This window comes from Martes martes (genome assembly GCF_963455335.1).
Source record: "Martes martes genome assembly, chromosome: 2".
Classification (NCBI taxonomy): Eukaryota; Metazoa; Chordata; class Mammalia; order Carnivora; family Mustelidae; genus Martes; species Martes martes.
In genome coordinates, this window is record NC_137889.1 from 16,845,165 (window position 1) to 16,864,088 (window position 18,924).

Here is an 18,924-nt window from a genome sequence, read left to right on the forward strand (position 1 = left end):
GGCCAAGGGCTCGGGACCATGCTGCAGAGCTGGAGGACCGTGGCCGTGCCGGTCAGTCTGGCACTGACCTGGGGTGGGGGGGTGCTCTATAGCTCCCGCCTCACTCTGATGGAGACTCAGAAGGTTGTGCTGTTGGTGGGGAGAATCAGACCCAAGGGTGAGGCTGCTGGTGTAGTGTGTGTGGTGTGTGTGTGGTGTGTTAGAAAGACGTGTTTGCTCTTAGCCCAGGGAATCTTTCCTGTGCCTTGTTGTTGGGGTAGAGTACTGAGAAGAGGGAGATTTATTTAAGTAGTTAGACCAACCATAAAAAAAGGAGGAAGGGGGATTATTTCCCAGTGTCTATGCTACCTTGAGGAATGGACAGGAACTCTTTCCTGTCCCTTACAGAAGCTGATCCCTAGGGAGGGGTGCATGTGAGCATGTGGGGCGCACTATGGAGGGGTTGACAACCACAGAGAGGGTAGAGAGGTTCCTATAAATAGGACAGAAGTAAAGTGCCCAGGAAAGCCGGCTACTACCCAAGCTGGGGCCCAGTGCTCACTGGATGGCCATAGCGAACTGAGTGGGAGAAAGAGGAAGGTTCAAGGTCAGGACAGCCGACCTCTATTCCCAGATCTCACCACGTGTCCTAGGACGTGGGTCTGCTCTCCTCTAAGCAGAATGAGAGAAACTGAATATGAACTGTATATTGGATAATATTACTTTATCAATGTCAAATGTCTTGGCCATGACAATGGTATGGTAATTATGTAGAAGGATGTCTTTGTTCTTAGCAGTACATGCTGAAGTATTTAGCGATGACATTTTCTAATATCTGCAACTTTCAAGGGGGTTCGGTAAAAAGAAAGGAAGAGAAATGGGAAGTATTAAAGCAAATATGGCAAAACATTAACAATTGGTAGATCTAGGTCAAGGGTATACAGGGGTTTGTTGTATTATCTTTCAGTTCTTCTGTGGACTTGAAATTTTAAAAAATAATGTCAGGGGAGATAAATTCCTGGTGCATGACAACATGAATGAATCAATAGGCTGACTAAAGACGAAACTAGACACAAAAGAGTACACACTATATAATTCTATTCATTTGGAATTCTAGAACATGTAAAACTCTACAGTGGAAAGATATCAGAACAGTGCTTGCCTGAGTGTGTGTGTGTGTGTGTGTGTGTGTGTCTGTGGTGTGGTGGTGTGTGTGTGTGTGGTAGTGGGTGCATTGACCTGGAAGGATCATGAAGGAACTTCCTATATTTCTGTAAGGACTTGGGTTATGAATCACTCAAGACTGAGCAAATGTACACCTAAGATCTGTGCATCTAATAGAATGTAAAATTCATATGAAAAAAGGAAAAGAGGGTTAAAAATGGTTTAAATTATTTTAAAATGGAAAAATCGTTTAAAAAGAGTTGGGGAAATGTTGAGTAAGGGTAGAGTGAGGTTTGTCTTGGATTTCTGATCTTTTGGGGACAATCCTCAGCATCTTTCCCAGGTTCCCAATATGGCTGGGGATATTTTGAATACTTCACTTTGAGGATTCAGACAGAAGATATCATTGTTCAGGTTTTGGAAGTTCTCAGCCTCAGCGCTGGTCTCCAGGCACTCATTCAGCCGTGCATCCAATGACGCAGCTACCCTGGTGGCTTAGCTCTGTGGAGCGGGGCAGCCAACCTCCAAGATGGTGCCCAGTGATTCTCACCTCCCGATTTTGTAGTTCTCTCTCACATTGAATAGGGCCAACCCTGTATTCAATAGAATATTATGATACAGTGTGTGACTTCCGAGACTAAGTCATACAAGACTCTGCAGCATCTACCTTGCTATCTCTCGGGTCACTTGCTCTGGGAGTGGGGGGACACAACCCTATGTTGGCTGGCAAGGAACCGAGGCCTCTTGCTAACAGCTAGGACCGGGACCCCAGCTGTGTGAGTGAGCTTTCTGGGAAGCGGATCCTCCAGTCCCACTCAGTCTTGTGACTGCAGCCCTGGCAGACATCCAGACTGCAACCTCATGAGAGATTCCCAAGCCAGAATTATCGTGAAAATTCACTCCTGAATACCTCACTCACAGAAACTTTGAGGTAGTAAATGTTTATCATTGTGTTAAGCCACTAAGTTTTGAGGTTATGTACCAACTAAGAGAGACAGTGACGCTGGGACCTTCAGAGGACACGAAGGCTCCTCTAAGCAGGTGTGGCCTGCCTTCCTGTGGTGAACCATGGGGGCATTCCCTTCTGCCCACAAACCTCATCCTTCCTCCTGTTTTCACTCACAGCAGCCCAGGGGGAGACTGAGAAGTATTTTCTCTTGCCATCCTAACCCCACAGTCGCACTAAAAGTCATTAAACTTCTTCAAGACTCTGCTCTCCAGCACCATCTCCACCCCCCACCCCCACAAGAGGAATTGATCCCTCACCACACGTTCCCCTCAGGACCCCATGGTACCTCACAGTATCACCGAGAAGATTACCCCCTTGCCCCTGAGAGGTCCCCAGGTCTCACACATTGAAAAATTATTGCCAACATCCCACCTACCTTTTCCTCACCAGCCTTGAGCCTCTCATCCGAAGAGAATCTCTGCATCCACAGCCAAGTTTTTGTGGCAGATGCCACATCCCCTTTTAAGTAAAGCTTTTTATTAAAATGTTTTCTTCTCAAGGTGCCTGGTTGGGTGTCTGCCTTCAGCTCAGGTCATGATCTCCAGGTTCTGGGATCAAGCCCCACATCTGGCTTTCTACTCAGTGGGGAGGTTGCTTCTCTCTCTCCCTCTACTGCTCCCTCTGCTTTTGCTTTCTCTCTCTCTCCCAAATGAAGAAAATCCTTTAAAAAATAAAATAAAATGTTTTCTTCATAAAAGTTATATATGATCATTTGAAAAGTCTTGTAAAATACATACAGCAGGCGCCTGGGTGGTTCAGTCAGTTAAGCGTCTGCCTTCAGCTCAGGTCATGGTCCCAGGGTGTCGGGATCAAGTCCCATGTCAGGCTCCCTGCTCATTGGGAGCCGCTTCTCCCTCTCCCTTTGCCTACCGCTCCCCAGGCTTGTGCTTTCTCTCTCTGTTAAATAAATAAATAAAGTCTTTTAAAAAAATACATACAGCAGGGGCGCCTGGGTGGCTCAGAGGGTTAAGCCTCTGCCTTCAGCTCAGGTCATGATCTCAGGGTCCTGGGATCGAGCCCCACATCGGGCTCTCTGCTCAGCAGGGAGCCTGCTTCCCCCTCTCCCTCTGCCTGCCTCTCTGCTTGCTTGTGATCTCTCTCTCTCTCTGCCAAAGAAACAAAATCTTAAAAAAAAAAAAAATACATATAGCAATCACTGTTAAGAGGTGTAGGTGTGTGTTCTCAAAGAAAATTCACGAAAAAAAATTTAAAAGAAATGGGGTGCTACAGTAATCTATTTTGTCATAGCCAAAGCTTTGAAATTAACGTTGTTGGACCTGGAGGTTTTGTGTATTAAAGGCATATTCCAACAAACAACAACTTGAACCTTCTGGAAATACTAGGGACACGAATAAAAGGGGAGAAAGTGATCCTTGTGGTCTTCTTTCTGTCCAGCTTGTCTGTCTGATTGGGCTTTTGTTCACCGCCTCATTCATGCGATCTTGGTGGACATCCCTGGATACCTCATTGCCCCTCACAGTGAGAACTCTCGCCCCTTTCCTCACATAAGCGCCAGAGCTCTGCTCAGACCCAAGTCCTCTGAGGCCACAGCCCACTGCATGGAATTTACAAAGGCTGCCATAGCACAAACTGGGTCACTTACAACGACAGCAACTTATTCTCTCGTAGTTCTGGAGAGCAGAAGTCCCAAATCAAGGTGTTGGCAGGACTGGTTCCTTCTTTGGGGCTCTGAAGGAGAGTCCGCTCCACGCCTCTCTCCTCGATTCTGGGGGCTGCCGCTAATCCTTGATGGTCCTTGGTCTGTAGTTGCATTCCTCCAATTCCTGTGTGTGTCTTCTCTGGTGTTCTCTCTGTGTCTCCGTGTCTTCTCATGGCCTTCTTGCAAGGACACCAGTCAGTGGATTTGGGGGCCGCCCTCATCTGGTATGACCTCATTTTCCTGAATTACGTGTGCAAAGAACCTGCTGGGAAATAAGGTCTCATTCTGAGGCTCTGGGTAGATATGAATTTGGGGGGCCATTCTGCATGAAGGTTCAAGCATCACACATTTTAGCCATCAGCAGCGACAGCACCCGGGTTGTCACCAATGGATTATAAATCCCTACATCAGGAGACATAAAGGCAAAAAAAGAGATCAAAAAAAGAAAGGCTTTACATTCATTCTCTGCTGAAACATTAAACAAGTTTTATGGAGGTCCCAGGATAGCATGGGTGGAGAAGTTGCTGTCTTGCGGCTTGGAAAAATCAGAGGATCAGTTCTTTGCAGAAGGAAACATTCAAAGACATGGGGAATGAAAGCAAATCTCCTGGAAACATAAGGGCTAGATCACAGCTAATTTAGGCAAGAAAACAGTGCAATGAATATTACACAACCTATAAAATTGTCTTTAGGAAGAGATCTTCAGGACACGGGGAAAGGCTTCTGCTGTAAGGCTAACGAAAAAAGCCAGCATTCAAAATTGCATTGGCAGCATGAGCTCAGCTATGCAATAAAGAGGAGACATTTCCAGAGAATAAGGCTGGTGCCAGTTGTGAGATGGGGGTGGGGATGTGGAGGGCAAGTGTCTTTTATTTCACAAAATTCTGCACTGTCTGAATTCTTTTCCCCCACGATCATGGACTTTTTTTTTTTTTTTTTTTTTAAAGGAGACTTTAAATCCAAAAACAGAGTTCCCACGTATCCTGTTTCGGCTTCCTCTGTTTGCTAATATCCTATCCTGTTTGTCACAAATAAGGAACCAATACTGACACATGGTTATTAACTTGTCCATTCTTTAATGGGATTTTGAAAGTTGTTTTGTAATGTCCCCTTTTCTGTTCCAGGATCCCATCTAGGAGACTAGATTGCATTTAGTGATCGCATCTTCTTAGGCTTCCCTAGACTGTAACATTTTGCCAGACTCATTTTTTGATGACCTTGATCGTTTTGAGGAGTTCCATTCAGTTATTTTATCGAGCGTCCCTCAGTTTGGGGTTGTCTGGTGTTTTTTTTCATTAGACTGGGGTTTCAAGTCTTTAGGACCAAGACACACCGAAGTTAAGTGCTATCTTCATTGTATCGCATCAAAAGATAAATTGCTTTTTTAATGAAACATACAATAAAAGATATTTTCCATGAGGATTACGCTAGAAAAAGAACAGTGCTTGACTTTGAGTGTTTTCTTAATATTTTTCTTTATAGCCTTCTATAAGAGGTCCAAGATACATTTTAGAATTAGAAAAAGAATTAACAAAAAGTCAGATTGTCAATAGCCGAAGGTCCACCATGGTGGTGATGGGGACAGGGGAGGGAGGGGTCCAGGCTTCGTCTGGCACGGGAACAGAGAGTGTCAGCGTGATGGGGAACACACCAGGGCCTGGCTGCCTGCTGGGAGCAGTCAAGATTACTAATGGCAGGACAGAAAGTAACAGCAACAAAAGGAAAGTGAGGGCCAGGGCTGGGAAGACAGCACTAATGAGAACACTGAGATGCATTCCAGGCGAAAGGGTAACCCAAAAATGTAAGCAAGCCTGGAGCTGAGATTAGTTCTAGCCAAATAAGTCATGCAGGATTCAGAGGGTGCAGGCGGCCAGGGGTGGGGGGGATGGGGATGGGGGTGGGGAGCCCAAGCACCTCTGCCTCTCCGAATCTGGCAACGTCATGCTTTGTATAAATACTGACTTTTTAGGGAAGACAGAGAGGAGCCGCTCTCTTTTTCCACTGCAGGGATTAAGAAAAGTTTATTGACTTTTAAATAGGCTGCTTCGAATCAGGACTTATTTTAGATCTAATAAGGCTGTTATCATTATTTTGTTTGAATTGGGCACAGAGAAAGGGAGTCAGTGTCAATCCGCGTCGAGTATTTTAAGTTGCTTTGGAAGATGTTACACTGAAAGGAAGATTGTAGATCACACGTAAGTCCCAGGGCACGGTCCCATAGGGATATTCTACTAGAACCCCTTCCTTGCCCCAGCTCTTGGTTCAGCATTGAAGTGGCTGGGCTGGGGCGACCGGCTGGCTCAGTGGGTGGAGCACGTGACTTTTAATCTTGGGTTGTGAGTTCGAGCCCCACGTTGGGTGCAGAGATGGCTTAAAAATAAAATCTTTTTGGGATGCCAGGTGGCTCAGTCGGTTAAGCATCTGCCTTCGGCTCAGGTCCTGATCCCAGGGTCCAGGGATTGAGCCCCTTATCGGGCTCCCTGCACAGCAGGGACATATACTTGTACTCTCTCTCTCAAATAAATAAATAAAATCTTTTAAAAAATATAAAATAAAATATTTTTGAAAAAATAGAAGAAAAATAAATACATGAAATGCCTGGGGAGATGGGTTGGTGTCCATATAATGGGATATATGACCATAGTAACTTCATATACCTGAAAGCAATCTTTCAGTCTTGATTGGCGAACTTCTATTTGTGCTTCAAAACCCAAATCGTACGGTTCTGCGAAGTCTTCTCAAATTCTCTCGGGCAGAGAGAATTTGTCCTTTGTTTGTTCTTTGTCCTTTGTTTGCACGATGCACTGTTGTAATAATTTTCACCATTGCCTTTATTACATTGCACTACATCGTTGGTTTCTGCTCCTGGTTCCCCCAGTAGACTGTGCAGCATAGAGAGCAGAGACGGTAATGTATTCTCCTTTTGTGTTCTTTTCCCTTCCAAAGTGGCTCAGTTACTAAACTATAGCAGGCACTCAAATCCATTTTCTTTTCCTGACTCACAGACTGGCTATGTATCTCTCTAGGTCTGGTTTGCTTAGATCTACCTTCATCTGTGCTTATGAATTTGTGAGGTTAGTTGTTGAGCACTTCCCATGGGTTGAAGTTCTGTCCTAGGACATCTGAGGGTTTTAAGACCTGTATGATGTGATCTTGCTGCCGTGTAGCCCTTAGCCTTTAAAGAGATTCAATAGATGGAAATATCGCACCATCAGGAACAAGAGAGGGACATGTAATTATAGGAAAGTCCATCCAAGTGGTCCAATGCCTGGTGGAGGAAGCTCCTGGTATGGACGGGAGGATGAGCAACTGTGGGGTTGGCATCATTAAGAGGGACTTCGGCCGAAGCACAGAAGATAGGGACGGTTGACCAGATGGAAGAAATGAGGGAACGGGTTTCAGACTTGCAGAACAGCTGCCCGGGTGGGGCTGAGCTCCAAGGAGAGCCGCCAGCCAGGAGACCAGCCTGGAACTTCCCATCAGGTTTTGGAGCCTCTGGGGGTGAGGGCATTCCTGACTCACCGAAAAGCTGAGTGCTGCAACCAGAAGCTGGGAATGAGCCAAGTCCAATGGAGGTGAGGGATGGAGCAGCAGTGCACAGGCCGGGGGTGGCCCCAGAAGCAGGATCGGGATGAACAAAGGGGATGGACGCAGGGCCATGCGCACGGAGGGGATCTGGCCGCACAGGTACCAGTGCCCTGGGGAAGCCAGGGAATGCTGTAGATGGATTTGTCTTCCTGCTCCTTTCTTTGGGAAAGGGTTCTGCTTCCTAAAATGCTTAAAGGCCCTGCGCCATTCCTGATGACTAAGAAAGGGCAGGAGGAGAGGAAGGGAGAAATAAATCTGAATGGAGGGAATTAAGGCAGCAGTGTGGCACTTGAAGACTTGGATGAAAACGGCCGTTTGGTACCTGCTAGCACGGTCCCTTTGGGCCAGTTGCCTGACCTCCCTGGGATCACCTCAAGTGTGTGGAAGGTGGTGGTCAAGTTCATTGTAGACATTTGTGTGCCAACAGGAAGACGGAATATTAAGGTCGCCCTTCCCAGGCTCATGACAGTCCGAGAGTAGACACAGCTAGAACTCGCTCAGAGAACCTGGCAGTGAGCCCGGGACCAAGAGCAGCTCTGGAGGCGGGGGCACCTCTGCCCACTCAGGAAGGTTCAGTGGTGGCCTCTCTGCCATTTGCTCACCCAGTCCGTCTTGGACACCGACCGTATGCCAGTGTGGGAGCTGGGGATGCAGCCTGCCCACACCTTGCTTGGTCTCTGCTCTTGAACTTACCCAGTTCTCTATGGATCAGTCACTATTCCTCATATGCAAGTGACTGAGCTCCAAGTTGCTGGAGGACACCCAGCCCCAAGTTGCTGAAGGAAAAGGAGACTTCAGTGGCTCAGAGTGTAAACGAACCCCAGAGAGGAGGGGTGTGAGGGGAGGTGTGGGGAAAGCAGGGGAGAATGAGCTGGCCTCAGGGTCGACTGATTGAGTTCACCAGAGTGCAGGCTGGGATTTAAAAATAGTTGCAAACACCCTCCAAATAGATAGTGTTCAGGCTGGAGTAGTGGGAGGGATGCTGCTTGGGAATCAGGATTCCTTTTCTTCTTTTTATTTTTTAAAAGATTTATTTATTGATTGGGGGTTGGCAGGGGCAGAGAATCTTTAAGCAGACCACATTGAGCATGGAACCTGACACGGGGCTCAATCTCATGATCCTGAGATCCTGACCCGAGCTAAAACAAGAATCAGATGCTTAACCAACTGAGCCACCCAGGCATCCCTTCTTTTCTTTCTTTTTCTTCTTCTTTTTTTAAAAAAATATTTTGTTTATTTATTTGTCAGAGAGATAGAGGGAGTACAGGCAGGCAGAGGCGGAGGGAGAAGCAGGCTCTCCATGGAGCAAGGAGCCTGATGTGGGGCTCGATTCCAGGACCTTCGGATCATGACCTGAGCCGAAGGCAGCTGCTTAACCGACTGAGCTACCCAGGCGTCCCTCCTTTTTTCTTTTAATGTCTCTTTACTTTTCCAGTTTTACTGAGGTATGATTGACAAGTAAAGAATGTATATATTTAGGTCATACAATGTGATTTTTCTTAAAGGTGTACAATGTGATGATTTGATATACTGTACGAATGCATTATGAAATGATTACTGCAATCAAGTTAACACATCCATCATTCACAGAGTTACCATTTTTGTGTGTGTGGTGAGAACACTGATTTACTTTCTTAGCAAATTTCAAGTATACATTATGGTATTATTAACTATAATCAGTTATTATTAACTATATAACTGTAAAATTATTGTTTACTTATATCAGTTATAAACAGTAGATTCCTAGATGTATTCATCTTATATGTGAAAGTTCATAAACCTAACTATCATCTCTCTGTTTCCCCCACCCCGAGCCCCTGGCAACCCGGTTCTGCTCTCTGGTTCTATGAGTTTGACTTTGCCAGATTCCACATATAAGCCAAAGCATATAGGATTTGTCCTTCTGTGACTGGCTTACTTCACTTAGCATAATGTCCTCCTGGTTCATCCCTATTGTTGCAAATGATAGGATTTCCTTCTTTTTTATGGCTGAATAATATTCCATTGTATATACAATCAAATAATATTCATATTACGATGAGTGCAATAATAATAATAACGAATACAATAATACTCATATATACAATGGAATACTATTTCATTGTATATTTTCTCTATCCATTTATCCTTTGAAGAGGATTCCTTTCTCCACTCCCAGATCTGCCACTTACTAACTACACGATAGCATTTATAATACTGCTAGGGTTTCATCTGTTAAATGGGCATAACAATCACCTCCCTTTCCAGCATATAAATGCTTTATGTGCTGGGTGATATTATTATAAAAATATCTGCAAAGTAACAGTACGTGCCCATCTGCACAAAGACGCACATGGGAAGAAAAACAGTGACCAATATCGACAATCGCAAATTCAACCTATTTGAACTCAGGATGTGTGGCTTCCATCCCCAGTTCCTGACTTGTTCTCCATCAATTGCTCATAGCTGGGACCACAGACTTCAGGGAGCCCCAGCCCTCAATGCAGGTTCCTGAGCCAGTGCTCAGACAGCAAGTAAAGAGTTTTAGCCACCTCCGCCCCCAGCTTCCTGTGGGGTTTAGGGATCCTGACCCTGGGTTCCCATCTTGGTCCCAGCTATGCTGGGGAGGAGGGGGGTGTCTAGAGCCTCAGAAGAAGCCCAGAGCTCCATGACCAGGGGACAGGGCTTCTGCGTGGTTCCCTTGAGAGCTGAAGTTCTGGACAGGGCATCTAAGATCCAAACTCAGGATCAGCGCATGCCTGGATTTCTGGGCTGCTTCCTCCTCTCCGGATGGGAACCCACTGCCACCTAGAACTTAAGTTTGGGAACTGACCCTCTAGTAGCGTTCCAAAACATCTTCCCTCTTCTATTTCACATGGTGGGCTGAGCCTGGACCCTCTCTTCTACCCCGCAGCCACCGCAGCACCCCCCGCCCGAGAGAAAGGCTGCAGGGGATGCTGAAGGCGATTGAGCCAAGGTGAAGGAAGAGCCACAGACATCTTCGAGGTTATCTGCAAGGCCTGCTCCTCCAAAGCCAGAGCACAAGCCTAAAAAGGCCTCTGCCAAGAAGGGAGAGAAGGGACCCAAAGGGGAAAAGGGGCAAGCTGATGCTGGCAGAGATGGGAAGAAGCCTGCCGAAAATGGAGATGCCCCAACACACCCGGAGCAGAAAGCTGAAGGGGCTGGGCACGCCAAGAAAAGTGTGCATTTCTGGTAACTGTGCACTTCCTTCCGGTGGCCGTACAGTTTGAAATGCTACTTTTTATCAAGTTTTGTTATATATATTTTAAAACAAGGAACATATGAGTCTTGATCTCCAGGTTGTAAGTTCAAGCCCCACATTGGGTATAGAGAGTACTTAAAAATAAATTATTTAAAATAAAGAATTTGCCCAGCCCCAACCTAAGCGCTTGACACCCTCCCTGTGAGATCCATGCTATTTTCCTCTTGACAGGTGAGGACACCGAGGCTCAAGAGATCCACCCAGGATGGACAGCTGGTGCGTGACAGAACTGGGATTCCGGCCAGAGCGGCCTCATCCCAATGCCTGTCCTCACGACCCAGAAGAGACAGGTGAGTGGCCCACACAGGTGTGCAGACCGTGTGGACTGAGCAGAATCACAGCTGGGTTCCTGCAATGTATATGGGCAGTTGCATGTACTTTTAAAGGTTTTACTAAATGTCCACGTTACATGTGGTTTCCTCGAGGAAACCCAAAGGACCCTTGTCCATTCTGTTCCATCTTCCCCAGGACCTTGCCACCCATACTGGAGAACGTTCTGCGAGGAACGATGGGGGTACAAGGAATAAGTGGACATAGCTTCTGCCTTCAAAGGGTTTTGATACAGGAGATGAGTGGGGGACGAAGTTAGTGCTGTGGGAGGTTTTAAGCGCATTTTTGAGGGAGACCCAGGGATCAGGCAGTGTAGGGATGGACAGAACATGAGGCTGGGATGCAGAGGTGAGGAAGGAGAGGCTACCGGAGGAGGGGTGGGGGAAGGAGGAAGAGAGCAAGGACAGGGAGAAGAGTGGTTGGGGACCACTGGAGGGCTCAGATGGAGCAGGTCAAGAGGTGGAACAATGGCAGAGTGAGGATAGAAGGGGCAGCGTCTGGAGAGGCGGCCATGAGAAAGGCTGGGGACAAAGAGGGTGGCAGCTCTGGTGCAGGGTCCAGAGCCAGGAGTCAGGTGAAGAGCAGCTGTTCTGTCTGTTCCCACCCCCACCTCCATGCCCCGAGGGCCTCCCACCTCCAGCCCATTGGTGGGAGTTGGGGGCAGGGTAGGGGGGGATACGGCGGCTCACGCCCCATCTTCTGTCTTCTGCTGCTTGGGATCCGCCTCACCCTCCTCTTCAGCAGCTCTCTTCAGCTCCCTTCATCGTCATCTTCTTCCTCACCTTCTTCTTCCCCTTCATCCTCCTCTCCTCTCCGGGGCTGGGAAGTGGACAGCACAGCCATGCCAGACGGCGCTCCGAGAACAGTGGCAGGTGTGGTGGCCGTTTGTAAGGCTTCTCTCGTGATGTGTATAAAAAACTAGAAGGGGGAGAGAAGTGCTGGGAGGGATGAAGTGTTGGGTGTGAGGCTCCACAGCGCCGTGACAATCTGGTGAATGGCTAGTCTTATATCCAGGTTTAGGAAAGAGAGTTCCTAAACGAAAAAGAAAGAAAAAAGGGGGGTGGGGCGGGGAAGCACTGATACTCTGAACATAGGCCAATTGTTTAAAAACAAGAATGGGTGGCGCCTGGGTGGCTCAGTGGGTTAAATCCTCCACTTTCAGCTCGGGTCATGATCCCAGAGTCCTGGGATCGAGCCCCACATCGGGCTCTCTGCTTGGCAGGGAGCCTGCTTCCCTTCCTCTCTCTCTGCCTGTCTCTCTGCCTACCTGTGATCTCTGTCTATCAGATGAATAAATAAAATCTTAAAAAAAAACAAGAATGGGATGCCTGTCTAGCTCAGTCAGCAGACCATGCGGCTCTTGATCTCAGGGTCGTGAGTTCAAGGCCCATATTGGGCATAGAGCATAGTTTTAAAAAATAAATTTAAAAAGAAAGAAAAAAAAAGAATAGTGTTTGGGTGTATCTGTGCCTGTCTGACTGTGTCTGTGTATCTTCCTTGAAGACAAGACACCTGACCTAAAGTTCAGGAGGAGTGTCCAAGCCAAGAGAAGGGCATGAACTAGGGCACAGAAGCAACAGGTGCCATGCAAAGGCCCATAGCGGGCTGTGAGGTGGGGAGGTCAGGAGACAAGGCAGAAGCCAGCAGGCCTAAGGACTGGAGGCCCATGCATGTGGGCTGAAACCCTCAGGTTAATCCTGTAATGGAATGGGGCCCTGGGAAGCAGGGGTAAGACATGGTCCCATTAGCCCGTTGGTGACACTGCTCTGGTGGCAGCCTGGAGACCAGAATGATGGGGGGGGGTGGGGGTGATGGGGGGTGCTGAGGTTGGTCTTCAGGGAGAACAACAGTCCAGGAGAGAGGCATCAGGGCTCGAATTCCAGCAGGGAGAGAGGAAGGAGAGATCACCATCCTGTGATCCCAAACCCAGCAGACACTTCCATCCTCCTTACAGCCTCCTCGCCACTCTTGTCAGCCTTTCCCCAGCAGCTCCCGGCCAGGAGGCGCATCCAGGCTTCTGAAGGGCTCTCCTGAAGCCCCTGGGAAGAGGGAAGAGGGGGAGGGAAAGAGGCCAAGTGAGGGAATTGGCAGAAGCCGCCCACTGCTGCCTCCCACCTCGAGGGTCTTTGTCTGACTGCTGCGCAGTTTCACTTGCTCTTTGCAGTTCACTCAGCCCAGTTACTGTAGTCAGCCTGACCTACACGCATAGACACCTGTGAGCGGTCAGCGTATGTTAGGGGAACAGGGGTCCTCACTAGGAGGTTTTACAACGCATACTCTTTCCTCTTCTTTTTTTAAGATTTTATTTTTAAGTAATCTCTACATCCAATGTAGGGCCTGAACTCACAACCCCAAGATCAAGAATCGCACCCTCTAAGGACAGAACCAGCCAGGTGCCCCACAACAACACTTCTTTTTCCTTCTAATGGAAACATGTTTCCTCCTCACTCTCCCAGACCCCCTCTCCTGCCGGGCTCCAGGTTGCCCAGGTGAAGACCATGCACCCAGTCAGTGAGGGGTTCCTGTTACCCCAGGAACAGGCTTCCACTGTGAGGGTTTCCTTATGAGAGCTTATTCTTTTCAACAAATATCCGCCAGATTAGACTCTCATTTAAATAATATCTGCGGTGGGGAGAGGAGTCATTGAAACGTATGGAGACGGTTCGCAAACGGATCTGGGACTTTCCAGCTTGCTTATTCTGGTGAAATCAAAACCAACGGGCATTTTTAAGCCCCTGATCTGCCAACGCATTGCACTGAAGAGTGGGGCTGGTATGTTGATGAGCAAGAGAACAGCCTCGTCCTGTCCTCCATGATGTAGATCCACAGACCCAGGGGAGCACAGGAGAGAGCAGCTGACTGTGTCCAAGTAAGTCAGGGGTGCTTGTGTCTGAACTGGGTTTTTAATTAAGTGGATATTTGACAGGCAAAGACAAGGGCATTTGGAGCTGAGGAGACTGTGACCAGTATGGCATGGGAGGGAATGTGCTGGGGCCGGGGAGAAGTTAGGGGTGACTGGAGGCCCGTGTCCTTGGGGAAGTGGTAGGGAGATGCAACTGGTAAGGTGACTCGAGGGCTGACTGCAAAGGCCCTGGGGCACCAGGCACCGGAGCTGGGCTGTACTTACAAGCAAAAGCAACCAGAAGTCATTGAATGCGTGCAGGCCTGATCTATTTCATGTTTTAGGAAGGCAGCCAGATGGACGAGAGAGAGAACATGGTAAGAATCAATCTGGAAGCATTAGAGGATCAAGACAAAGAAGCCTGCTTTAGGCAAAGGGACATGTCTAGAGATACTTAGGATATAGAGCTGTGCCGAGCTGGGTACTGACAGTACAGGAAGGAGTGGTCTGATAGAAAGCTTGCTGATTTGGGAAAATGGGTGCCTACCACGCACTGTGCCAGGATACCTGAGGAGAGCTAACGCTTTTATAAACTGCCTTCTGGTATCCTCTCAAGCGAATCTAAGAATGGAATCGCCTAAAGATGCGGCAGAAGGCAAAAGGAAGAGCTAAAGGAGGGCATATATGAAGGGAGGTTTGTACTCTGTGCCCACATGGTTTTTCTAAGGTCTGCCATTGTGCCATGGGTGCCAACCACTGTCTGGGGTATAACGCGGGACTCACTCCAGACTCCCACATGAGACATTTCTGGGAGACCCGTTGGATGAGAGCACACGAGGAATGCAATGCTGGAAGGACATCGAGGGGGAGCTCTCTAGGAAGCAGCTGGAGCTTGGATATCAGGAGACAGATGGGCTGGAAATCCAGGCTGCAAATAATTAGCATCCCGGAGCCACTTGAAGCTGGAGGCGCAGATGAAATCACCCAAGGTGGGCCCAGGACAGGAACCCAAGGAACATCAGCATTCAGGGAGCAGCTGGGGAGGGGTGGCAGTGGAAATGAGGCATGAAGAGGACAAGGAGAGAGCAGAGGACAGGAATCTGCCATATGATGGACCAGGCAAGTAAAGCCCGTGAAGGGAAACTTGCACAGTGGGAACAAGGGGAACTGGGCAGGAGGTGGTGTGTGGGCCGAAGCAACGCTGGGCACATTGCAAATCAGGCAGTTACATCTGGACTCCTGTGCCCCTGTGTGCTAACTGCTCTCAATCCAGACCCAGTGCCTGGCCCACAACTCATGGCTCCAAAGGAGGCCACCACCTTGACACTTTGGGGCTTGGGCTTTTGGGATCAGAGGTAAAGAAAGAAGGGTCTTATAACTCCCCTTCACTCATCTGTGGGCTAAGAGCTTTTGGACCACTGAGCCAACGCCACTCTTTGTTTTGCACTGAGAAAAACCATCAACGTAGATACCATGCGAAGATATTTCTGAGTGTGGCTTTGATCTTGCGGTAGCAACATTCCAGGAGAAAAAGAAGGAAAAAGCTGAAGAATCTGCGGCTTGTTGACTGAGAGACTGGGTGTTGTGCCAATTGATGAAAGTCCCAAGGCTCAGCAGGTCTGGGGACAAAGCAGGGCCTTCCCTATCAGAAGAGCCGCATCACACGTTCTCATCCCAGCAAGCCAGCTGCCATCTTCATGGCGAAGCACCTCTAATGGCTACCATGTGTCAGCTGGAAATCTGACTTCACCAAAGGAATAAACAACGATATGTCACAGTGTCACTAAGAGTTTCTGCATTTACGTGCACATCATGAATGAATCACATCTGTTAGAATTCTATCCTGTGTGCCGACAGATTTTTTAATACATGTATGACGTTTTAAAATCAGCTCTGAAGATTTTAATGTAGGAATATGATGGAATGGGGTTGGAGAACTTAGCCAGGAAGTAAAGGTTCTACAAGTCAAACCATTCTTTCTACTTTTCATAATCACACTGCAACAATACATATACTAGTATTAATATGTACATATCTTAGCATGCTTATTTCTTTGGTTAAATAAAAATCTCAATGGTCAGGAGGTTGATTTTAGAAGTTTTTAAACCATGAATGAAACAAGATAGGGTAGTTATTAGCCTGAAATAAATCCAAGAAAATTATAGTCCTTTTGGTGGATTGGGACTAAATGTAGATTTTCTACGAAATAAAGGGGCATTTAACCCAGAATTTTTCTTTTTAGGAAATTAGTATTTTTAATTTGATTAATGATAGAAATCGACCATGTCCACCTTTTGCCCTTTCCTCTTACCAATTCAGAAAATAGAATATATTCCCTCTGCTGTTGCTCCCCTTACCCCACATCTTCTTAATCTCATTAAGGCAGAATTGCTAAATAATAATAGTTGATGATAGTTTCTGATGAGAATTGGATCATTATAGAGATTGAGGAACATCCAACACTCATGATCAAAGAAGGAGGCTACGTAGATGAGGAAATCTGTGAAGTCTCATTTTGACAATTTTATTTTGACAACTTATTTCCCTTGTTAAAATTTTTTTTTCTTCTGGCCTGAACTTGAACCATTAAGGGCATTTTTGTTCTGGATGTTTTTGGTTCTCATTTATTTATTTACTAGTGCCTAAGGACTGCAATCATGCCACTGGTGCTTACCACTGTCTACCATAGACGTAGGACTCTCACTCCAGAACCCCGCACCTGTGCCACTTCTGGGAGATTCTCGGGGACTGCACTGGGCCTTGGGCTATACAAGTGGGCTCTTGAGGGCAGGGATCTCAGATCCCAAAGAGGGATAATGGGAGAATCCTGTCTGGTTAGATTCTCCAGTCTCTCAGACCTGTACTAGAAATATGTTTTGAGAGTCTTCTAGTTGAAATTGTCTATTACATGTGGTGAGACCAATGTCACCTATTCTTTTTACTTGTCATGGTTCCCAAGAATCATGGAGATGTTTTTCAGACCAAAATATTGGGGAACTTATTGCCTTAAACTTTGCAGTCAGAGATAAAGGAACTAAACATATGGCAAAAGCACACTGCTAGTTTAACCATTCTTTTTTATTTCCTAAGACTCAAGTGATTCTGAGTGAGAAGAGTAAACGCACACACAGTCCAGTAGAGCTTGGTGCTGGAATGTTCTAAAAGATTCTGATCCACTGGTGTCTTGTTACAATATGAAAACCTGAAAGACTGATGTAGCTGCAACTTCATGTGGTGAAATAACGTGGGTATTTGAGAAATGTAATACTGACTATGAATTATAACATAACTTCCATGTATTATATTAGCCCTTCCGTTATTCCAGGTTCTCTATTTCCTGCTTTGCATATGTGCTCTCAAAGTCAAATCCGGGGATCAATCACGGTAGTCGTCAACTACTTCTCAGAGTCAGCACATCTGCTTCTCCCCGCTTTCTTGCTTGCTACCTTCATTTCTATTTCATTTCTATTTCATCTTGATGCATACACATTCTTTATCTTGACCCACTTCAAATTTCTTTTGGGAAGAGGCAGCATTCTGCAAACAGTTTTGGAACAATTTGTTTCTAAAGAGTAATTAATTGTGAAGGCTTTAGTTTGTCTTCAGTTCTAAAGAAATCAATGTCTTCCTGGAAGGAAGACAACAGCCATTCTTGTTGAATTATTCTGCTAATGTTTGCTTTGTAAACACTGGTATTTTATGCAAACAAAATCGGAAAGTCTTGATTTGGGCCCTGTAGGGTAAAGGTCCTCCTTCTAAGTATCCTCTGGGAGGGCTTCCTGAGGGAGTCATTTCCACACTCCGGTGGATCACAAGGGACACCGTGGGGTGGGTTGTCTCCTGGAATGAAGTCTAACTTACTCTCCTTTTCAATATAAACAGTGGGTGTTCGTATATGCATAATCTTTACTCTTGTACTTTATGAAGTTTATTTGTGGGGATATAGTATATGTGTGATCATTTCTTTAAGCTGTTTCATCTCTCCCTGAGGAGCCTTCCATAATTACTGCAAAATACTTTTGCACAATGACCCAGCTAAAATATAAACTGTTCAAAAAGAATTTGGGTTTTCCGAGAGATGGAGAGTTGCCCATTGACAAGGACAGTGGCCTTTGGCGAGCTGGTTGTGTGGGAGCTGTCGGAAACCCGGGAGGGATAACGAACAACTTCACTTAAGTTAGGGCAGCAAAAGCCACCTCCCACTGGCTGCTCACTGGCTTCACCAAGGATGTGTTAAGCCGGGGTGGCTGCTGCCTCTGGAGGGGAGATTCCGTCATTAATCACAGGCACATTGCCTTTGGGAGAGGCTTACGGGAAAGTAGGGAGGAGACATCAGGCTGGGTCGCCGCTCAGAAATCAGTGTTGTGGACTCAAAGATCTTCATGAATTTCCAGATGCCTTCAATACACAACAGTAATACACAACAGAGCAAATGGTCCTGAGAGTCTGAAGGGGAAAGCAGTTCAGTTTAAAGTCGCTAAATGAGGGCTTTGTTATTAAGAGAGTCCCAATCTGGTAAGGCTCTCAGGTGAACCTGGTAGTCCAGACTTGATGTTTTTGTGTTTTATTGTTTGTTCTGGTGAGGCACTATTTTCACCCAGCAAGGGTAAGAGTCAGTGGAAAGGATGGACCTTAAGGCAATGGAAAGATTTTTATGTCTTCTTTTCTACCTGTACTGCCTGGAAAATGCTTCCCGTTGTAATGTCAAGTAGTACAAAATAAACCCGAGTGGTCTTGTGTATTTACACTGGGGCCTTAGTTTTGCAAAAAAAACGGGTAAAACATTAGTAGAAAATATAATAAAATGGTATCAGTGGTTGTCTCTTTATGTTGGGGTTGTAAATGTTTCCTTTTGTTTTTCTTTTTTCTAAACTTCATGTACTAAATGAGAAATATTTATAATGAAACTGAAAGCTGGAAAAAAAAATCCTAGCCTTATTTTGCAATTTATGTCACATATTTTTGTCCAGAAAATCCTATCAAATGTAATTAATAGTCTTCAACCTTGGGGGTAGGTGTCATCTGGGAACTTTTAGATTTTTCAGGGACCGTGAAGTCTGGCCTGCGGAGCTAATGCTCGCCAAGGCTGA

At 46.5% G+C, this 18,924-nt stretch overlaps 1 pseudogene across 1 annotated transcript; it reads left to right on the forward strand.

The window, feature by feature from the left end:
• The first annotated feature begins 5,378 nt into the window (after positions 1–5,378).
• Positions 5,379–10,596, forward strand: LOC308338217 (non-histone chromosomal protein HMG-17-like; annotated as a pseudogene). The gene is made up of 2 exons: positions 5,379–5,537; positions 10,294–10,596. The product of its transcript is annotated as a non-histone chromosomal protein HMG-17-like (transcript).
• Positions 10,597–18,924: the final 8,328 nt, after the last annotated feature.